This window comes from Macrobrachium nipponense, chromosome 11 (assembly GCF_015104395.2).
Source record: "Macrobrachium nipponense isolate FS-2020 chromosome 11, ASM1510439v2, whole genome shotgun sequence".
NCBI classification, from domain to species: Eukaryota; Metazoa; Arthropoda; class Malacostraca; order Decapoda; family Palaemonidae; genus Macrobrachium; species Macrobrachium nipponense.
Window position 1 is genome coordinate 93,750,886 of NC_061087.1, and position 27,429 is coordinate 93,778,314.

The window sequence follows — 27,429 nt, forward strand, 5'->3', positions numbered from 1 at the left end:
TTTTCAGTGCTGAATGTCCGCTAATGTCCCAGCGCTTGACCTTGGCCTAAACTCTATACTGTATTCCAGTTCCAGTTCCTGTAAGGTTACAAACTATTGTTCATATGAATAGCCTTTAGCATCATCCCGTTTGGTAATTAACGCTTAATAACAAAGTAGCTAATAGAAAAAGAAACCCACAAGATTACTGAGTACTTATCAGAGAGGTTAAAGTGATAGAAGGAAACAAGGTTTCTTTTCAGAAGATCCATAAGCCAAGCTTTTGATATTAAAAGAAGCTAAGATTGATCCTTCTGACCTGGAGATTAGGTCTCTGCCCAACAGACTGATGGTGACTGCTCGCTTACCTCAATGGTTAATCCCACTGACCATCAGCTCAGGAATATCAGAATGACAGAGGAGATTAACAACTTTCAAGAGAATAGGAAACCGGACAGCCATCACATAAATGACAGCTCAACAACAAGAGTTTCCAGAAGACTGCTGGGCCTTGACCCAGTCTGACCACACAAATCTCTTGAGAAAGGGCCACAGATAAGACCTGAAAGTACTCAAGTGTTACTATGTAAATACTTAAAAGTAAACAAGTTATACTGAGTAATCATGTGGGTTTCTTTTTTCACCTTCATAGAAACACAAAGAATTTTTGTAGTAAAGTAGTCAATGGTGGAAGGTAGGTGAATAGCAGGGTAACGTATTGCCTGCTCACCAGTCGGTTTACCCTGTCAGTTTTCTTTGGCCACAGTTGTCGTCCATGGTTATGGAACTTGGCTTGGTTTTAAAGCTTTGTGTTATTTATCAGATAATAATTTTGTGTTGTTGGTTGTTCAGTATGGTAGGGTTACTTCAACAGTGACTATTTATTCATATTTTTATATTTTGTTTTTGTGTGTTTTTGGCGGTTCATTATGTCAAGGATACTTGAACAACAGTCGAGTTTTTTCTTGCTTTGGCAACTTTTTTTTACTCAAATAAAATAATACAATTATCTTAATTAGGACTATCTACTTTGGGGTGGGGTAAAAAATAATTATAAAAAAAACATTGAAAATTAATTATTGAAATTTTATGTATAGAAAAACTATAAGGTATTATTGCTTGAGGCATAGCCTTGACACAGCCGCTGAAATCTTCAAATAAGGGGAAGGCGGATCAGTAGTCAGTTACCGGTCCAAGCACCTCAGTGGCATGGTCGGTATAGTGTCGTGCCACCTTGTTGGCTGTGAGTTTGATTCTCGGACATTCTACCAAGGGTGAGAGATGTGTATTTTCTGGTGATAGAAAGTTCACTCTCGACACAGATCAGAAGTCACGTAAAGCCCTTGTCCCATTGCTGAATAACCGCTGGTTCCATGGAACGTAAAAACGCCATACAAACAAACAATTACTAGTCTAGTCGTTGTAGTCCCTCTGACCAGACGTAATCATTTCAATTTGCTTTTGGCCGTCATAGTGGAAAGACATGTTTCACACCACTCTCTATCAGACTGTTATTCACTGTTTTCTTCATTCTTCAATCTTGGTGGATTTTTTTGCCTTTTTCCCTCATTACTGTAGTGTAATTGTGTATTTTACTGTGGTTGTATAAGGTGTTTAGTGATGAATCCACAACAAACCCTTGATTTGCAGCCTATGCTGTCCTTGAACCCTGGCTGGCACTGCTCCCGGGGTCTGTAGAAGTTTACCCTCAACTCCTTTTGTGCTTCTTGCTGGAGGCGTGAGTGCGATGGTGAAGTAATGTGTACAGAGTGTTCCCTTTGGTCTGCTTCACAGTGGGGTAGTTTGCTGGGAGGAGGAGATATGTTAGGAGGCCCAAACCTGTGGTGGGGAGTAATTTGCCCCAGCACACCTACGATAGCTAACCCTCATCCTCTTCCTACTTCTTTCCTGGCAACTGTCTTGTGCTCTCTGCCATCCCTTCAGGGGAGGCGTCTCTCTCTCTGCTTCTTCCTCGGATGAGTTGAAGGGGGAAAGAAAGAGAGGGCGGGAGGGGGGGCTGTGCCTATGGACCAAGGTAATACTCTTCTTAGGATCTCTTCTCCGCTTCGCTTAACCCTCTTACAAGCGGAAGCGTAAAAAAAAAATTGTCTCCCGTGTGCCGGAGGTGTTTCAGAGTGAGCGCGGAAGCGGAAAAAATATTTTTTTCAAAAAATCACAGCGCGCTTAGTTTTCAAGATTAAGAGTCATTTTGGCTCCTTTTTTTGTCATTGGCTGAAGTTTAGTATGTATGCAACCATCAGAAATTTAAAAAATTATCATTATCATATATAAATAAGCGATATATGATAGCGCAAAAACGAAATTCATATATAATTGTATTCAAATCACACTGGGTGCGCAAAACGGTTAAAGGTAACAAGTTACTTTTTTTTTTCGTTGTAATGTACACTAAATTGCGATCATTTTGGTATATAACACATTGTAAAACGATAAAAAGCAACACGAGAAAATATTATCACAAAATAATGCATGAATTCTTACGCGCGGACATAAACAAATATTTTTTTCAAAAAATTCACCATAAATCTAAATATTGTCCTAGAGACTTCCAATTTCTTTCAAAATGAAGAGAAATGATTGAATATTACTATACTGTAAGAGTATTAGCTTACAATTGGCAGTTTTCGACCATATCTGACGAGTTAAAGTTGACACCGAATGTCGAATTTTTTTAATATATATATTTTTTTTTTATATGCAATTATTTCGGAAATAAGAAAAGCTACACCTTCAAATATTTTTCGTTTTTATTCTACATGAAATTGCGCACATTTTCATATATAAAACTCTATGAAATGCCTAATATGAAATGGAGCAAATATTCCGAGAATGGTAACGTACGCATTTTGGAGATTTGTGGCGGAGAATCCGCGCGCGGGATGGAAGGAAAGATTTTTTTTTAAATTCACCATAATCTAAATTATTTTGCTAGAGACTTCGAATTTGTTTCAAGATGAAGATAAATGACTGAATATTACTAGACTGTAAGAGTTTTTAGCTTACAATTGCGTTTTTCCGTTTTTCGACCATTTCGGTAGAGGTCAAATTTGACCGACGACGTGGTTTTTTTTTTTCTATTTATCGTGATTTATAATTGCAAATATTTAAAAAATAGAAAAGCTACAACCTTCAATTATTTTTTGTTGTATTCTACATGAAATTGCGCACGATTTTACATATATAAACTTTATGTAATGGCTAATTTAGAATGGTGCAAACAATTAACCACAATCGCACATATGATTTTTCGGAATAGTTTTTACTGCGGCGGTAACCGGTAAAGAAAATGTATATTTTTCATAAATTCATTCACCTAAAATCAAAATATTGTGCTAGAGACTTCCAATTTGTTGCAAATGAAGGTAAATGCTTGAATATTACTAGAATATGAGCGTTTTAAGCTTACAATTGCATTTTTTCGACCATTTTCGGTAGAGTCAAAGTTGACCGGAGAGGTTGAAATTTTTGCAATTATCGTTATTTATATGAAAATATCTCAAAACTGATTAAAGCTACAACCATGTGGGTTGTCAGTTGTATTGTGCATGAAATTGCGCACATTTCCATATATAAAACTTTATATAACGGCTAATTTTAAAATGGTGCAAACATTACCACAATCGCATGTATGATTTTTTCGGAAGAGTTTACCGCGTGGACGTAAGGAAAAAGTTTTTTCATAAATTCACCATAAATCGAAATATTGTGCTAGAGACTTCCAATTAGTTGCAAAATTAAGGTAAACGATTGAATATTACTAAAATATAAGAGTTTTAGCTTACAATTGCATTTTTCAACCATTTCGGTAGAGTCAAAGTTGACCGAAGGTTGAAATTTTGGCAATTATCGTTATTTATATGAAAATATCTCAAACTGATAAAAGCTACAATCATGAGTATTTTATTGTATTCTACATAAAAATGCACACATTTTCATATATAATACTTCATGTAATGGCTAATTTACAGTGGTACAAAAATTATGTCAAAGTGACGAAATAATTTTAGAGATATGTCACAGATACTTTTTAGTGCGGCAAGAAAGAAATTCGCGCTTGCGCGCCTGCGTAACGATTGTAAACAAAACAACACCTTGATCCGTGAACTCCCAGCATCCCCCAAGGCGCGTGATTCAAAAGTTTTAGGCTGGTAGGCCTATAAGTATTTTTCCGCAAATTTAAAAAAAAACTTTTGTAAGTCGACGTTAAATACGTCCAGTCGGCACACGGGAGACAAAAAAATGTTGACGTAAAAATACGTCCAGTCGGCGTAAGAGGGTTAAAGGTCCTTCTAAGTAAGGACGGTTCCCCCCTTTAGTTAGTTACCCGACCTTTCCTTCTGCAGGTGAGGTGGCTGGGCTAGGCCAAACATGGCCTTCCCTTGGGCTTGTGGGATCACCCTCAGTGAGGTGCTGCTGATGCCACCTAAGCAGAGAGGATCCAGCAGTGCTGTTTACCCACATTGTTGTCACCATCAACCACGGCAACCATAACCCAGCCTGGCTACTACGCTCTGCCGCACCTGGTTTGGACCCACAACCCAACGAGTGTCTCCTCTTCAGTATCGATGGCTTCACAACACATACCATCACTCCACCTCACACAGCCCGCAGTGCCTCCTCCTCCTGGATTCATGGTGGCACGCTGCCTGTGTCCAGGTTCCCTGCTCCACCCGTCTCCCTTTGTAGTGACAGAGGTGACCTCGCCTGCTATGCCTGTTATCATGCCCACTACTGCTCCTGCTCATGGGCCAAATCCTGCTCCTGTAGCTGGACCTGTCACTGTTGCCAACCCTGCTCCTGCCCATGCTACTGGTGCCCAGTTGGCTGATGTTCCTTGGGAAGTTTTGATTTCTATCCTGCAGAAGCTGTCAAAGAAGAAGAGATTGAAGAAGCTGTTGTTGTCCTCATCTTCATCTTTGTCTTCGTTGTCATCATCATCATCTGCTGCCTTCTCACCTCCCCATTTGAAGACTTCACGGCCTGAGAAGGGGAAGTTGACCTCCCCAGTATCTATGAAGTCTCACCACAAGACTTTTAAGGGTCTGCATCATCCCTCCGGGGAGGAGGCAGTTGGCTCTCTCATCAGCTCTCCCACTCCTTCGGGAGAGGGAACCGAGACACCGTCCCCAGGGTCTAGAGTCTCGGGAGCCTCTGGAGTTCGAACTAAAATATGTTCTCCAGTCTCTAGTTCCAAGGGTGCTGCCCGCCGGACTGGTGTTGTGCTGGAGACTCGTTCACGAGTTTCCCTGAGTGTGCAACCTTCCAGGGGAGGTCATGGATCCACACTCAGTGAGGGGGGGTCTTCTCTCTGCCATGACAGTGGCATGGGGGGAAAGAAGGGCCTAGCCATGGCTTGGACCCACCTATGAAGACCAAACCTGGTTCTTCATTAGGAGCTAAGGTGATGTCACTGTCCCCTGGGGTAGGATATCTGGATGGGCATCAGGCAGTCTCTTGGTTAGACCTGTTGTCATTCACAGTCTAAAGTCACGACTTCTTCCAGGACTATCATCCTAGTGGAAGACTGGGCTTTTGGGAAACTGTCAGTCTAGGGGTAGGGCTATCACCTACCAGACAGCAAACCTGTTGGTGAACCTGATACTTAAGAGGTGCGTGCTTTCCTCTCTCAAGTAACCAGGTCTCTTGGCCCAGAGTTGGTACTGGCCCTACGGAACGGACTGTTGCTGGGTTCTGCCTCTCTCTTCTCTAGAGAACAGATAGATGCTGTAGTGGACAGGCGTTGGGATGACGACAAGGACCAGCTTATTCACCAGGCAGGGGCAAAGGCATCAGTGCCTTCGCACTCCACTGTGGCTAGACCTGCAAGTCTAGCTAGCACCTCCTCAACCCCAAAGAAGTCCTTGTCTAAGGGAGCTTGAGGAGCAACCCAGCCTTCTTCTTCCTCTTTGAAAGGAGCAACGTCACACCCCTTTCAGCCAACCTTGCCTTCAGGAAAAAGTTAAGTATATCTTAGTTTTACCAGACCACTGAGCTGATTAACAGCTCTCCTAGGGATGGCCAGAAAGATTAGATATTTTTACGCGATTAGGAACCAGTTGGTTACCTAGCAACGGGACCTACAGCATATTGTGGGATCCGAACCACTTTGTATCAAGAAATGAATTTCTATCACCAGAAATAAATTCCTCTGGTTCCATGTTGGCCGAGCCGAGAATCGAACTTTGTACCACCGGATTGGTAGCCGAGCGCAAAATGCGCTTGGCCAACGTGGAACTGCCTTCAGGAAAGGTGGGTAAGGGTAAGAAGAAGGGGAAACGCTGGGGTCGCATACCCCTACGCCAGCTGCTGCCACCGGTGGGGGGTTGCCTATTGAGCCATTGAGCAACTTGGTAGCGGTATGGAGCAGAGACCTGGGAAGCAGATGTCCTTCGGGATGGATATCTACTTCTCTTCGAGTCTTCACCACCCCTCACCAAGCACCCAGTCCTTCTTCCTTCCTACGTAGTGGGATCCACAAAACACCAAGCACTAATAGAAGAAGTGCAGATGCTGAGCAAGGGCACTGTAGAAGTCGTGTCAGATTGGTCCCCAGGGTTCTACGGCTGAGTCTTTCTCGTAGAGAAGACTTCGAGGGGATGGAGACTGGTCATAGACCTTTCTCCCCTGAACCTGTTTGTTCGTCAGACTCGGTTCAAGATAGAGACAATACATTCAGTATTGGCTTCTATCAGGGAGAACGACTTCATGCTTACAATGGACCTATAGGATGCCTATTTCCAGATATCCATCGATCAGTTGTCCCGCAAGTACATCCGCTTCATCCTCATGGAGACGGTCTACTGTTGAAGGCACTATGCTTCAGACTCTCGACCACTCCCCAAGTGCTTACAAGTGTTCAACCTGATCTCTGCATGGGCACATTCACTTGGGTTACGTCTTTTGAGGTATCTTGACGATTGGTTGGTCATGCACTCACAGTTACTCCAGGATAGGGATTGACTCCTCAAGTTTTGCCAGGATCTAGGGATCTTGATAAATCGAGAGAAGTCCAATCTCGAGCCCAAGCAGAGGATGTTGTACTGGGCATGCTGATAGACAGTGGTGTCATATGTCAACAAGCAAGGGGGACTCACCTTGCTCAAGCTTCACCAGTTGGGAGTGCAGGTGCTCGAGTGGGCAGCTGCACACCCAGTAGAGCTGTCAGCCAGGTACATTCCAGGCAAGAGAAATGTAGTGGCAGACAAGCTCAGTTGCCAGAACCAGGTGATAGGAACCAAGTGATCCTTTCACCAAGACATGGAGGAAAGGCTTTTCAACCTATGGGGGCCATCCAGTCATAGACTTGTTCACCACCTGGTTCAACAGGAAGCTGGAGACCTGCTCTGTTGTCCCAAACTCATGGACCGCTGCAGATGACACGTTTCAACACCTGTGAGACAACCTAGAAGTGTAAGCCTTTCGCCTGTTTTGCCTGATTCGAGCTATGATCAGCAGGATGCAGATCACTCAGAATCTTAAATGATTCTGGTGGTGCCTCTTGACCTTTTAGCTCTTCTCTCCGAGGCACCAACAGAGATTCCCCCATGGCACAACCTGCTGTGTCAACCATACGTCAAACGGTACCACCAGGCAGTAGAGTCCCTGTGTTTTAACAGCTGGAGGTTATCCACAATCTCTTGCGATCAAGAGGCTTTTCTCGTTGAGCAGTAACAGAGATGGTAGGGTACCTCAGACAGTCCTCTACAGCAGTATACCAGGGAAAGTGTGCCGTCTTCTGTGGTTGGTGTCATAGACAGGGTATCTCTCCGGTTGGACCCACTCTTCAGCAGCTCACACTTTCTCATCTACCTTCGCCTAGAGAAGCTCCTCTCCGTCTCAGCTGTTAAAGGCTACAGGGCTGCACTGGGCCTAGTCTTGAAGCTGAATGGTGTCAATATCTCGTCTTCCTTTGAGATATTGTTACTCATGAGGAGCTTGAGAGGTCTTGTCCACCCAGGGATTTCAGGCCTCCTGTCTGGGATGTGACTCTTGTACTGCAGAGCCTGATTCATGCCCTGTACAAGCCACTTTGACCCTGTACAAGCCACTTCAAGAATCCTCAGGCAGGGATATGACCCTCAAAACTGTCTTCCTGGTGGGCTTGGCGTTGGCAAAGAGAGTGGGTGAACTACTTGGTCTTTCTTTTGATGTTAAACACTCAAAGAGATGGGGATCAATTACGCTTGAATTCGTCCCAGAGTTTGTAGTGAAGACTCGGAATCCATTGGTCCCTGACGCTAGATTTGAGTCCTATCCACCCCGTCCCTGAGTGACTTCGTTGATGGTGATCTAGACGAAAAGCTACTTTGTCCCGTTAGAGCACTATGGCGCTACCTGAAGAGGACTCTTCGTCTCCGGCCTGAGCGTTGACAACTCTTCTTTAGGACTGGTGGTTCCAAGAAAGAGGTGTCCAAGAACACAGTATCTTCTGGCTGCGTGAGACGATCAGGAAGGTGGCGACGACACCGGCGCACTTCATCTAAGGGCTTACAAGGTCGGGTATACCCCTGTCCCTCGCATTCCATAAGAACCTTTCGATTCAACAGGTCCTTGGACAAATTTTGCTTGGGACTTGTGGTGGCTGCTCAACAAGTTGTGTAGCTTACCCAGCCCCTCTTAACTGGACAGAGTAGCATTTCACCTCGTACGGTATGAATGAGTGTGACTGTGGAGTGACTGGCTCGCCTTTCATCTCCATCCTACTGTTTCCCTCCAGGTAGAGAGTAATGCTAACTGTCACATGCTGGACCGAGCACAGATCCTGGTAAGAAACTCCTTAAAGTAACCTATCTATTTCCTTTAATTAGTTAATAGAAGCAAATATCTGCCCTTTCCCTTTACAAGGCAGGAAAGGGGGTCTTGCTATATAACAAACTCATAACTTGTACTTGCCTTATAGTCTCCAACATATGGTTCTTTGCTTTCCCATAAGGGGGACACTTATCTCTCCCTTATGAGAAAAACCCAGAAGACTGGACTTGATCTTGCAGTACCCTAACTCCGATCAGATGCCAGTGCTGGATTCCACTTCCCTTACCCTGACCAGGAAGGAAATCTCAGTTCACTGGAGCTCACTCAGATGCCACCCAGCAATCATTGAGTCTTCCTATTGTAAAGGAAGATTCCACCCAGCAATCAGTGAGTCTTCCTATTGTAAAGGAAGATTCCACCCAGCAATCAGTGAGTCTTCCTATTGTAAAGGACTGATAGTTTGTATAAGAGACAACATCTGACTTACGTAAGTCAAAAGTTTGCATTGTTATATGAAAAATCATATTTTTATGCATGACACTTACCTGGCAGGTATATATATAGCTTATCCTCTTGACGCACTGGCAGAATTTCAAAACTCGCGGCAACCGCTAGTACACTGGTAGTTCAGGTGATGGCCACCCCGCTCCCGTGGCGCTGGTACTTGGAACTATTCCCGTTTTCCTCAGATTTTCTCTGCCAGCCGAACCGGCAACATCGTTGTTGGTTCTCTGTTGGAATTTCCTGCTCGTTATCTGACTTTTGGATATTGGTATCGTATTCAGGAAGTTAGAGTGGCAATCGCAATTGTTTTGAATTTGTCTAGTATGTCTGATTCAGGTAAGTAGTTTAGAGTTTGTGTGAAAGAAGGATGTAAGTGAGACTGCCGAAATCATCGGTAGATCCACATACTATTTGTAAGAAGTGTCGTGAGTTTGTATGTACGTGGGACAATAGTGTAATGGAATGTCAGTGTCTGAATGAGAAAGAGTGGAAGGCTCTTATGAAGTATGTGGAGAGATTGGAAAAAGATCGGGTTAGAAGATCTGTATCTAGGAGTGAAAGATCGGGATCTTCGAGTAAACCTTTGGATGATTCCTTGCATGTGTCTTCTCCAGCTCATTCACATGTAGATGTAGCACCTTTTCCCCAGGTTTCTCCTGCTCCAGTTGCTGTATCTGAGGATACTACGGATCCACAAATAGTGAAAGTGTTCGCTGCCCTTGCGTCCATGGGAGACCAAATTAAACGGTTAACGGACAAAGTGAAGTGTTTTGGTGACAGTGTTGTGGAGGGGGCGTCTGATCGTCTCTCTCGTGCTCCTAGACCTAGACCTCTGTCAAGCTCCCAGACCCAAGGGAGAAGGCATGTCGACAGTCGAAAGGGGGCGAGAGGGGTTGACATGCGATCAGGCGTCCCTTCAGGCAGTCCTGTTGAGACGTCCCAGGCTGCTGCAGTACGCCATAGAAAAGGCGATACTGGGAAGTGCCGTTACTCTTCGGATAGTTCGGCCTCGGGAAGGAGCAGACGATTCGCGGAGGTATCGCGTCCTCTCAAGAGGTCATACTGTCCGTCCTCTTCACAGGAGGAAAGGGCTTTCGACCAGGAAGGGTGGAGTAGCCCTGAGATTTTTTCATCGGAGGATGAAGAGATGATCCCTATCAAAAGGAAGAGGATTTCACGTCGGCTGGAAGTTCGCTCGCCGCCTCGTGAGCCCGGTGCGTCCTCGATCTCCTCATCATCAGGAGTCTCGTAAGGAGGCGGGGACGAAGGAGGTGCTGCGGGATATGCAGCAGAGATTGGCAGTAATTGTGCAATCATGGGAGAAGCCCGAACAACCTTCGGTTAGACGTAAGGACTCGTCTCTCCCGTTAAGTCCTCCAAGAGGACGCAGGACGTAAACAACGCGATCCAGGACGCAGTGCGTCCTGTAAGAAGGACGAAGTTCAGGACGCAGGACGCAAGAGGAGAAGTGATGGACGCAGCGTGGACGCATACGTTCAGGAGGACGCAGGACGCAGGCGGCAGCAAGTCAAAACATTGTCTCGACAAGGAAGAGAGGAGTTTTTGTAGGAGTCAGTGCCACATTCACTTTCTAAACAGCAGCTGCATAAGGACTCTGATTGGAGAATCAGCAGGATCTTGGTTTGCAGATATTTCTTCGCAGGAGGAAGAATTGCGGAGAGTACGGAAGAGGACAAGACGGAAGCGCCTTCTTCGGATTACAAGAGGCTAACAGAGTGCCTTCTTTCTCTGTTTGAAGGAGATTTTCAACCTTCAGGCCCGCCATCGCCTTTGGTCGCAATTTTCAAAGACGAAGAAAGCCAAGAAATCGTCGTTTTTGAAAATGACTTGTCCATTTCGGCCAAGAAAGCCCTTCAACGAGTAAATGAGTGGTTGAAGGAGAAGAAAGAGTCGGGCAAGACTTCTTTTGTTTTTCCTCCGGCCAAGTTGGCTTCGAAGTCTGGTGTGGTATTGCTACTGGGGGAAAGTCCTGGGCCTGGGAGTACCTGCCTCCTCCAGGGAGACTTTTCCAACATAGTGGATAGCTCCCGTAGACATGCTTTGCATTCAGCCAAAGTGTGGTGGACTTCTTCGGAGTTTCGACCATTTACTCAAAGGTATCTTTAGGACTTTTGAGGTATTTAATTTTCTTGACTGGTCGTTGGGGGCCCTGGCTCGGACTTCGGAGATGGAAGAGTCGTCAGTATCCGAATTGTCGAGAAGCATCATGTCCTGTATAGATAAAGCCTTGAGAGATGGAGCTAATGATTGGCTTCAATATTCACAGCAGGCGTCTTGAAGAAAAGACATCTCTTATGCTCGTATCGCTGCTAAAGGAGTGTCGAACGCGCAAAAGTCGGAGTTGATGTTCTCTCCCCTGTCAGGACAGCTCTTCCCTCAAGAGATCATTAAGGACATATCTCTCCCTCACTCAGGAGGCTACCCAAGATCTTCTTACGTCATCTGTGAGGAGTATTTACCTTCTAAGGTCATGAAGAAGACTACGAAAGATACGAAGACAGCACAGCGCCCTTTCGGGGTAGGACTTTCTCCCGACCAGCATTTAGAGGGAAAAGAGTTCCAGCCAAAGAGGTGCTAAAACTTCAACGAAACATGAGTCAAAAGTCCTCCAGACTTGTGTAGGGGCCAGGACTTTTGGACTTCTGGGAAGTCTGGCAAAACAAAGGAGCGGATCCTTGGTCCGTAAAGGTAGCGAAGGAAGGGTACAAGATCCCCTTTCTCAAGAAACCACCTCTCGCTACAGCTCCGAGAGCCCTAGGGCTCACTACATCGATTTAGAGAAGAGAGAGGCTCTTTGGCATCAGGGTCGTCACCATGATGGAAAAAGGGGCAATAGAACCGGTTCTGGATTGCGAATCCCCAGGTTTTTTACAACCGTTTGTTTCTAGTACCGCGGAAATCATCAGGAGGTGGAGGCCGGTACTGGACGTAAGCCAGCTAAACTTGTTCGTAGAAAAAGACCAAGTTTACGATGGAGACGAACGATTCAGTACTGCAGCGGTACGACCATGGCCGACTGGATGGTAACACTGGACCTTCAGGATGCGTACTTCCATATTCCAATTCATCCAAGGTCCAGGAAATATCAGATTTCGTAATCCAGGGAAGGAGTTATCAATTCAAAGCCCTGTGTTTCGGGCTGTGCACGGCGCCTCAAATTTTTACAAGAATTATGACGAATGTGGCGAAGTGGCTGCATTTGGCAGGAGTCAGAGTATCTCTCTACCTCGACGATTGGCTCATAAGAGCACAATCAAAACAGCAATGTCTGGAGGACACGAATGTAACATTGGATTTAACCCAGCAGCTGGGTCTGATGGTGAACCTGGAAAAGTCACGTCTGATCCCATCTCAGGAAATAGTTTATTTGGGGATTCGGATATCCTCAGTGACTTTTCGGGCTTTTCCGTCACCCGAAAGGCAGACCATGTGTATACGGAAAGTGGAAGAATTCCTATTGAAAGACCCAATGCTCAGCGAGAGAGTGGATGAGCCTGCTGGGGACACTCTCTTCGCTAGAGCGGTTCATTTCACTATGGGAGACTTCACATGAGGCCCTTACAGTTCTTTCTGAACGAAGTCTGGCCAAGAAGATCGCAACCAGATTCCTTCCGGTTTCCGCCAATCCTCCTCCAAAGATAAAGGAGGAACTAAAGTGGTGGCTAGTGCCGGAGAGGTTGTCAGAGGGTACGTCACTCCAGCAGAAGAACCCAGACCGGATATTATTTTCCGACGCGTCAGACGCAGGCTGGGGAGCGACGCTGGGCCCTCGGGAGGAGTCAGGCCTTTGGAAGCGAAGAAGAAAAGGCATGGCACATAAACAGGAAGGAACTGATGGCGATCTTCTTGGCTATGAAAGCGTTCAGACCGTGGATCAGCGGCAAAGTAGTGCAGATCAACGCGGACAATACCACAGCTCTGGCGTATATACGGAAACAAGGAGGAACTCACTCGTTGTCTCTTTGCAACCTGGCGAAGGAGATTCTTCTTTGGTCGCAAGAAGAAAACGTCACCCTGCTCACCAGGTTCATTCAGGGAGAGAAGAACGTCAGGGCGGATCTGTTGAGCAGGGACGGACAAGTGCTTTCCACGGAGTGGATGTTGCATCGTCAAGTATGCCAGAGACTGTGGAAGCTTTGGGGCACTCCAGTAGTGGATCTTTTTCGCTACCGCGGCGACGAAGAGGTTACCGAACTACTGTTCTCCGATCCCGGACCCTCTTGCAGTAGCAGTCGATGCCTTCCTACTAGATTGGACGGGGCTAGATGCGTACGCTTTTCCCCCGTTCAAGATTTTAGGAAAGGTAATGAAGAAATTCAGGAAAGTCGAGGAACAAAGGCTTCACCCTGATAGCCCCATTTTTACTGGGCGGCCGGCCCAAACGTGGTTCACAGAGGTACTGGAATGGACAGTAGATTTCCCGCCCGAGAAGTCTACCCACGAGAGTAGATCTTCTCAAACAACCCACTTCGACAGTTCCAAGCAACAAGGAACAAAACCCCTCGCTCTGGGTCTGACTGCGTTCAGACTATCGAAAGACTTGTCAGAGCGAGGGGGTTTTCTAGAGAAGCAGCGAAGGCAGTGGCAAGAGCACGAAGACCATCGACTATCAAAGTGTACCAGGCGAAGTGGGACAACTTCCGTAGATGGTGCAAGAATCGGAAGATTTCTTCATCCAGTACCTCTGTGACTCAGATTGCAGATTTCCTGCTATACCTGAAGAAAGAACTAGGTTTTGGCTAATCAGACGATTAAAGGCTATAAGTGTATGTTGTCTGCAGTGTTTAGACACAGAGGTTTAAACCTGTCCAATGACGCAGATCTTAGAGATCTCCTCAGATCGTTTGATACAAAGAAGGATCGACGGTGCAGAACCCCTTCTTGGAATTTGGACGTCGTTCTCAAATTCTTGGAGACGGATAAGTTCGAACCTATGGGCAGTGCACCGTTGCGAGAACTAACTAAGAAAACTATTTTCTTAGTAGCTTTAGCTACAGCTAAAAGGATTAGCGAGCTGCAAGCTATTGACAAGCAAATAGGTTGGAAACACAACAAAGCAGTTTGTTCGTTTCAACAGGAGTTCTTAGCAAAGAATAGAATCCTTCGCATCCATGGCCAAGATCATTTGAGATTGAAGGACTGCTGATCTGGTAGGTCAAGAGCAAGAAAGGGTTCTTTGCCCAGTAAGAGCCTTACGGTTTTACGTAGAAAGAACAAGAGGCATTAGGGAACTTCAGGTTCTCTGTGGTGCTCTGTTTAAAGATCCTACTAGACCTATGTCTAAAAACGCAATGGCTTTCTTTGTAAGAGAAGTCATTAAAGATGCTCATTTGCTTTGTCAAGAAGAATGCTTCGGTGTAATTAAAGTTAAAGCTCATGAGGTGAGAGCAGTAGCTACGTCCTTAGCATTCAGAAAAAATTTAGCCCTCAAGGACATTATAGATTCAACGTATTGGAGGACAAACTCTGTGTTTGCCTCGCATTACCTTAGAGACGTGAAGACAAACTTTTGATAATTGTCAAACGTTAGGTTCCCGTATGTATCCCTCAGGTACAGTACTGGGCAAAAAGGAGTTTCACCCCATAACCTAATAACATGCTAGGTTTTATTTTAATTAGGTTATAGTGTTTTTATGGTTGTCTGAGGAGGTTAAAGACCAACTCAGTCTGGTGATTAGTGTGTATTATATGTGTGTGTGGTTCAGGTGACTAACTTTCCTAGCATGAATGCCCGTGGTGAATGAGGGCTAGGGTTCTCTGTCAACGAATTGGTCACGTCCAGTTGTCAGGCCCTTATTGTTAGCTTTCTCAACAAACAGGTCGTCCTAGTTGAGAGCTACTAAGGTTTAGCAGGCTAAGAGGCAGGACCTACGAAGTCAGCTACCTTAGCAGGTAAGGAACATAATACATAGTTCTAAAAATTTTTGGTTAAATTTTTGAATTATGACGATGTTGCTGTCTATGACCCACCTCCAAATGTGTCAATCAGCTATATATATACCTGCCAGGTAAGTGTCATGCATAAAAATGGTATTGTTATGATACAATAAAGTTTTATGCATACTTACCTGGCAGGTATATATAATTAAAATTCCCACCCTCCTCCCCTCAGGAGACAGGGTTCAGAGAAATCTGAGGAAAACGGGAATAGTTCCAAGTACCAGCGCCACGGGAGCGGGGTGGCCATCACCTGAACTACCAGTGTACTAGCGGTTGCCGCGAGTTTTGAAATTCTGCCAGTGCGTCAAAAGGATAAGCTATATATATACCTGCCAGGTAAGTATGCATAAAAACTTTATTGTATCATAACAATACCATAATTTAGAATTATTTACATTTTTCATAAGTATGTATGTATCATGAACCTTCTTATAACCATTCTCACATTTTTCCCTATCTATGAAGGAAACAGTAATTGTGGTACTGACAGGAAGTGACTGGTACCTCATCACTCAACCTTGCCATCATTTTTCTTGTGATTTAAAGGCCTTTTCATACCATGGCAGGGATGCCGTCTAAAATGAAAAATGTTAGTAATTTGTAATATTTATTATATCTCCAGGTAACAGAAATCAGATAATGTTGTTGGAGATCAAGACGAAGTCTTTTCCTTAGAATCTCTCTTCAAGAAAGGGCAGTATGTTGTTACCAAAGTGGAGTCTGTTGAGAAAGCTGAGCACATGCATAAAGGTTAGTATTTTAACTGACTGTTTTCCACTTTTTTGTTATTTGACTTTAAATTTCATGAAGCACTAATGGACTTCACAACCACTTGTTATTTGCTTTCTATTAGAGAACCTTCCAGTTTTTATTTTCTGTTGATTTATTTATTAAAACAAAGTTATTCCAGGATTTTACCTATTGTTGTATGCATGTGTGGATATTTTCAGACAATCCATACTTCAACAAAGAATATTAGTTGCTATTGTTTGGTGGCTCACCAGTTTTTTTTTTTTTTTTTACACTTCCATTGTTTCAAGATAGGAAATAATGGGGAAATTTATCTGTAGAAACTAGATATGAAAGAATTTGGTTAGAAGAGTTGAGGATATCTGTTCTGACTTTATTCTAGTGTTCAAGAGCTTTCATAAAAAGTGAAAGGTTTTATGTCAACAAATAAACAAGCTAGGACCATGATATAAAATGTTTAAAGTTGTCCACCTCTCTTGTTTCTTAACCTAAATTTCCGTGTAAAAAAAAAGTCATGAACAATCATTTTCATACAATCAACTTACCTGTCAGATATATACATAGCTAAGACTCCATCGTCCCCGACAGAAATTCAAATTTCGCGGCACACGCTGCAGGTAGGTCAGGTGATCTACCGTCCTGCCCTGGGTGGCAGGATTAGGAACCATTCCCGTTTTCTATTCATATTTTCTCTGTCGCTTGGAATGTAAACAACGTTTGCAGTTCTTCCTGACTTGATTTTTGGATTTCATCGCCAACGATCTTCTGGGCTATCTTTTGCAGGGAAGTACTGGATCTTTGGTTCGGCATACGCATATTAATTTGTTTTAATAACTTTGGCTTCGAAAATTTCGAAGAATTGTTTACGTGTAACTACCGAACTTTTCGGTAGACACGCACATAGTTTGCAAGAAGAAAAATTTTAATATTTATTCATAATAACATGTAGTAAATGTTAGAATTGATTGAGCTAACTTCCTTCTTGAGGAAGTCAGGAATAGAATTAGTTTTTATAGCTCTCGTACTAACGAGCAGTTAGAGCATTAACAATACTAGTAGTGTTGTATCCTCATCTCCTTACTTCACAGAATCTTCCAATTCATATTGCAATTTGAAGACAAAGGAATGTAGCTCAAAATACGAGCTATTGAAAGGTAAGAAGTGATTTTAGTGTTCACAGTGCAGTGGAGGTGCGTTCTGATCGGCTCTGTTTCGCTCCCCAGGCCTAGACCTCTTCCAAGCTCACATACCCAGAGGAGAAGGAAATCGAAATCCTTACGGAGTTATGGAGGAATCCCCACCGATCAGGTTTCCCCTCGGCAGGATCTGTAGAATGTCCCAGACTTGCCAAGTTCGCCGGAAATTGGAAAGGCGTCTAAATAGTAGAGGGTGCGTCCGATCGGCTCTGTCTCGCTCTCAGGCCTAGACCCTCGTTTTCCAAGCTCACAAGCCCAGAGGAGAAGGAAAGTCGAAAGCCTTACGGAGGTTATGGAGAATCCCCACCAATCGGGCTTTCCCTCGGCAGGATCTGTAGAACGTCCCAGACTGCCAGGGATAGCCATTGGAAAGGCATCCTTTAAAAAGTGCGTCTCTTCTTCCGTTTCTTCATCTTACATCCGAAAAGACGAAGAATGTACATGTTTGGAGTTCGGACGATCTGGCGCGTTCTCTGAAAACTAAGAGAACACTGAGCGAGAGGCTGAGAGACGTTCCAACAGCCAGCAGCGAGCCGCGTTCCAACAGACTAGCGCGAGCCTCGTTCATACAGATAAACGCGAGCCGCGTTCCAGCAACTGAGCGCGAGCCGCGTTCCAGAACATTTTTCTTGGCGCAAGGCGCCTTCAAAGAGAAAACAGATGGCTAGACTGAGGAGCCTTATAGTAGAGTGGCAATCAGAAGGATGTTTCCATTGAACGTTTACTGGCAAGAGGCTCGTAAAAGAAGTCTAGAGGCGCTTGAAACTATCAGGGCGCACGGGACCTTCCACGCAAGCGGAACGTTCCAGGAGCGAGTCTCCTTTCTAGCGTGCGGAACTATCCAGACGCTAGGCGCAAGGATCCAGGCGCCAGGCGTCAGAATATTCCAAAATCTTCATTTGAGAGAGAGGTCAGTCGCGAGACTCCTCTTTGAGTTTTTCAACTTGAGCAACTTTCCCCTGGCAAATGTGCAAGATGTCGCACAGGCGGCCGTTGCTTTTGTCAGAAGGATTCTGATACTAAGAGAAGCCCCTTTTCATTATTCAGAAGACTCCTGTGTTAGGCAGTTCCTCTCAATGCGGACTCTCTCCTTCATCCATGCTCTTCCCTCGTTTTGAGGAGGCAAGAGCTTTGGGAGTTTTTCTTAATAAGAATCTCATCGACGTTTGGGTATGATGGCGGATAGGAAATATCTACTTCCTTCCGTAAACCCTAGTGATGAACAGGAATTCTGTCTCTTCCACGATTTATGAGGAAATCACGAAGATTTAAAGAGTTCCTGGATTAACTTCCTTCTTTAAGGATATATATATACTCGTTCTATCGTTCTATTAACGAAAAGAACGAAGATAGTAGAAGGTAGTAGAGGATCGGCTGTATGAGAATACGATACGGTCAAATCATAAACACATACCGTAGTTACTTCTTTGCTGTGCAACTCAATTACCAGTATCCTTCTACGACTTTCCTAGGAAGGACTACGCTTAAAGGGATTGTTAAGAAAACAACCCTACTTAGCTTCTAGATTTATCGAAGTCTTGTTTCGCTTAAATATGCTTTAATAAGAACTTCCTGAAGTTCGATAATAATTTTATAAGATTCCTTTATTAAATGTAGTAGCTGGCAACTCTGGAAGAGTAAGGCCAGACGGCTAATGGAGACTGCTTTCGCTGAGACCAACGCAGTACCATGTAGGTGTCAGTCATGAGCGGTCAGGTTCATCTCTCTCTCCTGCGGGATGGAATAACTATCCGTATCTCTCCCGCAGTGAGCCAAGAGCACCATCCAAGATTTTCTCGTTTTAGCGAGTTATTAACCTAAGAGTCCAGTAGCCTCTCGGACACCAGGCTCGGTAACGGCAAGATTCGTTCCTGATTTCGTTACCCATTTAATCACTTAGGCCAATTCCACGACTCTCTCATATCGCAAAGAGCATCGAGAATTTCTTTTTTCGCTCCTGTTCGCGTTAACAAAGAGAACCTTCTCGATCGACGATAATAACTGTTAGCATGTTTAAACATTTATTGGAAAGAGTTGTGAGAACCTGCGGAAAGTTTTCTTCATAGATCTCTTAGCAAGGTAGAAGACGAACAGGCTTCCTATAGACTGCTTCCTCTTCCTTGAACCAAGAGAGGTAGCAATATACGCCATCTTTATTTTTTTTAGAAAGGGGAATAAACTTTAGTCTTTTTTTTTTTCCCCTAAATATAAATTTTTTGCAGAATTTAAGATAAAGGGCGTCAAAGAAAGAGAAGATAATACTTTATGCCTCATTTTGGCCTTAGAGAGGTTGGATTCACAGAGGGTCCACGTTCTTCTCTCACAGCAATGTTTTTTTGGAAGTCTTTTCCAAGACAGTCTGAATATTCTATCAGCATCTATTATAAATGGACCTTAACAACCTCTCCACTCTGAGTCTGTCTGTGTGCAGACTGACCAGAAGTGGACATGAATGAGAGGATTTTTCAAGGTAAATGACAATAGTCATGGACAAGATATAGAATTGCTGCAGATCGTGTTAGAGGGAATGAGGAAACTGTCCTCTTCCGATACCCTCTGGGAAACCCCATAGCGGTTTTTTCTTCCCTTTCAGAGGGAAGAATCACCTTTGTATATATCTGCTATCAAAGAACGCAGTAAAAGGCTATACTCTGTCTCTATAAAGGGATTGGAGATAGCAGGGATTAAGATCTTCGGGATCTTATATGATACCTCAATATGACAAGAGTAGGATATCATGTACTTCTAATGGGATCTTTTTTGTGGCCACAGATTCTATGTTCCGACAAGATGGAACTGCTTCTCATCAAACTTCTTTGAGAAATTTTTATGAGGGAATTCTTTGTTTCTCTTGGTCCCAAACGATCAAGAAGACAAGTGAATTTTTTGTGCATTGGAATCTCGCATCAGGATTCTATGGAGATTGGCAATGGGTTCTTGCCAGCATAGTATGTCTGGCAAAAGAACTAAAACCCCTTATTCCTGATTCTATGTTTTCAGATAGAGGTTTCGTTGTCCAGGCAGAGTACTTACGTTTTCATCTACAGTAGAATGGTTAAAACGTTTGCCTACAGAGTCTTTGGAATGCGATGACGGCTCGAAATGCTTCCCAGAAGGTGTTCAGAGGGATACAATAAAGAGCTAGAAATCAGGAGTACTCCCAATTTCAGCTCGGAGTCTCCTTCGACTTCCAAGCTTCTTCCCTTCCTTCGGACAAGGATAGGGAAGATTCTGCAACGAGAAACCCCTTCAACAGGTAAGAAGAGATCTCGTGAGCAAGAGAAGTACTCAAGAAGGATCCTCCTCGGAGGAAGACTCTTATCTCTCATACTGTTAGATATCCTATCGTATACTGGATGTAGCTCACTACAATCACCTCCCCTTGCCGGAGAGGCCAAAGCTCAAAGTGGAAGAATTTCTTCCACCCTTCTCCAGTCTTGTGATTTACTATTGTGGATGTTCAGGACTTTCGGACAATGCAGCGCCAACCAGGAGCCTTATGCTAAAACAGGCGTAAAAAACCCCAGAGGCAGACAGCCCAAGAAACACTGTCATTGTCTGATGAGGAGAAAGACCAGGCCTACAACCTGACACAGATGCGCTAGATGCGAACATATAGGACAGATAAGAGTGTCCGATGTGGACATTGCCAGACATCCTCGAGACTCTACCAACCAAGCTCGAAGCTCCGGCAAGTGGGGAGGAGCCAACCAGGCGCGAGGCGCCAGGCAGGCGCGAGGCGCCAGGCAGGCGCGAGGCGCCAGGCAGCGGCCGAGGCGCCAGGCAGGCCGCGAGGTACCAGCCAGCCACGAAGCTCCAGGCAGGCACAAAGCGCCAACCTAGCGCGAGACGCCAGCCAGGAGCGAGGAGCCAAGCCAGGCGCAAGCCAGGCTCTAGGCGCGAATCTCCAGCTAAGGCGCGAGGCGTTCAACCAGATGTGAGGCGCCAGTCAAGCGAAAGGTACCAGACAAGCGCTAGGCTCCAACCAAGAGCGAAGCACCAGCCAGGCGCGAGGTTCCTGCCAGGCTTCAGGCTTCAGATGGGAGAGTTCCATTTCAAGAAAGCCCTGGTCTTCTTTGAAACATGGAGATCTCCTAAGCAACTTCATAAGTGAATTGATTCCTTCAAACAGCTGAGAATTAAAAGCACAGGAAGTGCGCGCTTTTGCAAATTCTTGTTCTTTACATAACAATATGTCATATAAGACATATTAGCTGTGTTGTACGGTAGAGGCAACTGTGTGTTGACTTCTCATTACACAAAGGATGTCAAGTTAACCTAAGAAGAGATCCTTCTCTTTTGGTTTATACGTTTCTGCGAATACGTTACTGGGATAAGGGGGAAAAAAAGCAGACACTGATCCTTAACTTGAGTTAAAATTATTTAACTTAGTGAAATTATTGGGGTTTTTGAAAGGAGTGTGGGGATAACTCTTTTCAATTTGAGCGCGAACCCTCGTGTTAGGATCAGGTGATCGGGAGCGGTGTTGTGCTCCTTCATAAGGTGTATTGTCATAGAAGTGGTCCAGTACCCATTGACAAAGTCCTTTCAGGCTCTGCCGAGTAAGCGGTTCATACCCCATTGGCAGACCCACAAGAACTCTTAGCCTAGATCACATATCTCGCTAAAAGTCTTGAGGTGATGCAGACTACCGGGCAACAGCCACGAAGTCTACCACCTATCAGATAGGAACCAAGGTATATTATACCTACAACATATGTTGTTTACCTGTCTATTCCATGTTAGCTGTCTCTTACCCTCCACCAAAGGGTGTCAATCAGCTATGTATATATCTGACAGGTAAGTTGATTGTATGAAAATGATATTGTTATAATACAATAAAGTTTCATACATACTTACCTGGCAGATATATACGATTAATGGCCCACCCAGCCTCCCCGCAGGAGACAGGTGGAAGAGAGAAAATATGAATAGAAAACAGGAATGGTTCCTAATCCTGCCACCCAGGGCAGGACGGTACATCACCTGACCTACCTGCAGCGTGTGCCGCGAAATTTGAATTTCTGTCGGGGACGACGGAGTCTTAGCTATGTATATATCTGCCAGGTAAGTATGTATGAAACTTTATTGTATTATAACAATATCATTTTTCCCATATCATTCCTCTTCATTTTTTTACGTACTGTAAACTTTTAATTAAGTATTAAAAGATAATCAAATACATACACAGTTTTGTATACTACAGGCGGCCTGCTGTTAACGGTGCAATCGCTTAGCGGTGAATCGGTTTTACAGCTGTCGTCAAAAGTATTCATTAAAAAATAAGGAATTTTAAGGTATTTTTACGGCACAATTTTCGGTTAACAGTGCCTCTAGCGCCGTTGTCTAACGAGTTCATACATTTGCAGAAATGCCGTTCAGACCATAAAGGTTATGCAAATCATATTAACAAATATTATGGAGTTATTACATAGGTATTAGGGTAAAATATATGCCTCTCACGCTGTTCTACGCTGAAAATATCGAGTTACATAAGTGCAAATTTAGCTATGGATGTGTCGATTTATAAATGTTCCTGCTTTTATGTTTAAAATGTGTCTGAAAATGTATTACGTATAGGGTATTTTTATTTCTGCGCAGAAATATGATACAAAGGCAGCTTTTGAAACTACCCTTCACGTTATCAAATTCGGTTTTTTTCATGTTCGTTCTTCTAAGCCGCCACCTGCCACTCTTCCGAAAATAGAGTTAAAAAGAGTGTAAATTTAGTGATCGATGTGTCGATTTCATAAACGTTCATGCTTTTATGCTTAAAATGTGTATGAAAATATATTACGTATAGGATATTTTTATTTTTGTACATGAATATAATACAGATTAAGGCAGCTTTGTAACTATCCTCACCGTTGTCAGAGGATGTTTTTTCATGTTCATTCTTGTCTGCCACTGTTTCGAAATATGCATGGTGTTATTTCATCAATTGTGCATCTTATCCATAAATCCTTTAAAAAGTTATACATTACTTCACTGTATCCATTAATATTATATGTATTCTCATATTATTGTATTATGAAATACTACGGCAAATCTAAGTCTGTATTCTCTGGAGTGGCCAATGTTTTGGCTTGAAATCAGCTGATGGCGAATACGAGTTTGTTTCGCCATATTTAACGCAATTCTGAGCAAATTTTCTTGTTTCTAGTTAGCATAAACGAATATCTAGATACAGGCAGTCCCCGGGTTACCGGGTTACGACAGGTTCGGCGTACGACGTTCCGAGGTTAAGGCACTTTTGAATTATATTTATCAGAAGTTATTTCCAGGGTTACGACACATGTTCCAGGGTTACGGCGCCTACAACTGTGATCTGGCAGAAGAAATATGACACCAAAAATGCAAAATAATCAATATTTGAAGGTTTTTTGGATGAAAAATGCAATAAGAATGCAGTTTACATAGCGTTTAATGCACCCAAAGCATTAAAAGTAAGGTTTTCTTAGGATTTTTGATGATGTTCCGGCTTATGACGATTTTTGGCTTATGATGCGTCTCAAGAACGGAACCCGTTGTAACCCGAGGACTGCCTGTACTTGACTTATATGAGACAAGGTTATTTTTCCTTATACAATGTGTTTTTAGGTGGAAATATGAATTGAATAGGTCTCTTTGCGAACTAATTTTGTTTTTTCGTTAACAGATTACGTTGGCGGCATGTTTATTGCGTAAAAAAATTATGTGATTCCGTTCGCAATTTTCCTTTATATTATCGTAATATGAACTTGACGTTATTTATCTTATATCGGCGTGAAACCAACACTAAAATGTGTTCTTTCAAGCAAAGTAGTTTTGATTAAAAGGATTTTATCTCAATTTTTATCTATGGTTGTGTTTGATGGCATACGTTTACTGGAGTTTTATCCTTGTTGCCGACGCACGATAGTAGTCATTAGCAGCTTGAACAGTTTTCTCAGCTTCAGTTATAACTAAGTTTAAATTTAACAGTATATTTTCTGATTGATCTTTGATCTATATTGATCTTCGATCTATAGCATATAAAGTTATTACATTAAGATATCTCAGTTCTATTCTACATAACGTCATTTGTAACAACTACTGTAATAGTGTACTATAGTACGATGATTGAAATACAAGCCAAATGGATGTTATCCAATTCGGTTGTACTTAGAAAAAAAAAAGTTGTTTCTCGTTCGGTTGTTCATGGTTGTACTCGTTTACCCAACGAGTATAACGTTAAAACCATCCTTTCATCATTCTCTTTTGCTGTTTTTGAACTTATGTAACTAGAAGATAGAATAAAGTTAGGCTATTGTAATTTGGTCTCTAATGAAATCGGATTATCGTAAGAGGAATTATTGTAACTTGAACACTACAGCTACCTGTACACTGTATAAAACCTTATTATATCTTTACATACTCATGACACCCAAAGGATTAAAGCTAGGCTTTTATCACTTTACAGTATTTATAATAATATAATGTACTGTACAGTAAATTCTATAGTACTATACTGCATAAATATAATTTAACTTTAAACCATTGCGGGATTACGGCGCCATTTGACTGGTCTAGAATTTCAAAAGAAGGTGTGGCGGCCGTAGGCTTTAAAATCGCTTACCGTCGAAAATCACTTAGCGTCGGCAGCCAGGAACGGAGCCCCTGCCGCTAACCAAGGGCTGCCTGTACTGCCTTTTAAGTCAGTCTCATGGGTGTGATTGGGTAGCTTTTCTCTCGTGTTCATTCATTTTTCTTGTTTTTTATTTATTTTAGTTACCCTGTGCATATCATTCCCCTTTCATTATATAATTTTCTTGTTTTGTGTTGCATTATTTTTTTTTAGCATTTTATTTTAATTGATTTTTACTTCTCTTTCATAGTAATAAATTATATTATATGTTTTATTCTAGTTATGGGTACATTTAGATAAAGTTAATAACAGGCAGTCCCCAGTTATCGGTGGGGGGTTCTGTTCCAAAGGCCTGAGGATAAGCAAAAATTGCTGATACAAAACCGAAAATCGGCAATTTAATTTTAACCGACATTTGGTTACGGGTAACTGGTTAATGGTTATTATTATTAAGTAACATGGGTTTAGTTTTTCCAGAGACCTCTGAGTCTTAAATTGGTTAATGGTGCACCTGTTAGGTATGTATCGGGGCTGATAACCAGAAATTTGTGCATTATGGCACTGAAAATCGCCAATTTTGGCGCTAGACCAGCGCCATAAAACTGGATCACCGATAACCATCGACTGCCTGTATTGCCAAGTCTCTCTCTCTCTCTCTCCTCTCTCTCTCTCGCTCTCACTCTAGCTCTCTCGTCTCTCTCTCTCCTCCTTCTCTCCTATCTCTTCTTGCAAAGTATCTTAACTAGTATTCGGTAACTTAAGGTATCTTACACTGCAGCCGAGTAGCCTAAACTGATTGTGGTAATGTCAGGACAATGTCCAATCCTGATAACATCTGGTTTTAACAAATATCATGTTAAAATGCCATATACCCATGCCATTATTGCAAACCTCTTTCTTGCTCTTCTTATAATGTTGCTTCTTTTTCACATTAACTAATACAGTAGTACCTCAGACTTCGAACTTAATCCATTCCAGAAGAATGTTCGAAGTACAATTTGTTCAAAATATGAAACAAATATCCCCATAAGAAATAAAGGGAATCAGGATAATTTGTTCCAGCCAATCCAAAAAGTCCCCCTTTTCACATTTTTTCTATTATTAATGTGTTCAAAAGTTTTAAATTAAGAGTGTAAAGTAATAAAACAGTACATTATATAAAGTAAAATTTTCGAAATTTTATCTTTTCTGTGTACGATTTACGGACTGTTTGGTGAAAATGGCATGAAAATGTCGCCTGGCCAGCTGGGGGATGGAGGGAGGAGTGATGGGAACCCTTTGAGGAAACCGAATTGGTCGCAGTATGCAAAGGTTGATAACAAAATCGGTGTTATTCATTTATTAGTTACAAGGATAACCAAAGGAATAGATAGTGAGAGAGAGAGAGTAATCAGCAGGTTTATACTTGGATCTTAAGTCCTTGAAAGAGATTAGTTATGTCGCAATACATCAGCTTACTGTTGGCAAATAGCTGGCTTTAAAACTAACATGAGGATTTTGCAAAAAAATAAGTAATAAGTCAAGAATGCAAGAAAATTAAAGACAGATAAAATAACTCTTGCAAGGAAGCCGTTTAAACAAAACAATTGAAGGCATGCAAAAGCTGAGAGTGGCACCAGTTTGTTTATTACAGAGCTGAGTTACTTTTACAGTAGTAAAATATTGTAAAAACAATTGTCACTAGATAGGTATATTTTACCATAACAAAAATAAAGTGATTTGGGCAGATCGAGTGTAAGTGATAGAAAAGGGCAAATAATCATCCCAGCCCTCTCTCTCTATCATCTCACTCAGGGCACTGAACACTTGATTAGAGTAAGTTTTTTTTTTTCCATAACATTTTATTTTTTATGTGAATTAGTACTACTTTTACATACATATTATAGCAAAGATTTTATTGTCTTTTCTCTCCTCAACAATACCACGACACACGATAACTTAAAAATCATTCATTCATTATTCCTGAAAACTATAAACGCCCCCCTCCCTTTACCTCAAATTAGCTGTTATCACCGCAGTGATGAATGATTTTGTTAATCATTTATGCTAAATTTTATTATGGAAAGCTTTGTTCTTTCATTTACTATTTTGTCAATGTTGTTCAACTAGACTGTCTCACTTGGCGCACTGAACACAGGCTCAATTAAGACGTTTTTTTCTGTATTGCATTTGATTGCTTTCATATTTTATCATTACGTTAAATTTATTGGGAAATTCCCATTTTTATGTGAATTGTTATTGGTTTTACATACTGTAATATTTTAACTCTCTTCTCCTTCTCTCTTCAACTTATCAACGCTCCCTCGTTCAGTCTCAAGTCGGCTGGACGTGACGTCACCGCGATTACGTTCAATGTTATACATATTTTATGCTAAATTTTATATTAAAAGCTAAATTTTATTTTAAATACTTGATACTTAAGTTTATTTTGTCAAATAGTATGGTTATCATTAAACTATATATTGTAAATTAACAAAATTTTTAGTACAGTTTAACTTGTAAGACCCAGTAGGCTGTCGAATGAATATAGGTATGAACAAGAACAGTCAGTTCGAATTGCAAGCATTGTTTGACATAGGACAAAAATTTCTCGAAAATTTCATTTGAAAAACAGAAAGTTCGGCATAAGAAACGTTCAACAAACGAGGTCATCATGAAATC

General features: G+C 42.6%; 1 protein-coding gene across 2 annotated transcripts in view; it reads right to left on the reverse strand.

Moving 5' to 3' along the window:
- Positions 1 to 27,429, reverse strand: part of LOC135207379 (protein RRP5 homolog) — a 150,189-nt gene that overhangs the window by 67,028 nt on the left and 55,732 nt on the right. The window lies entirely within an intron of this gene.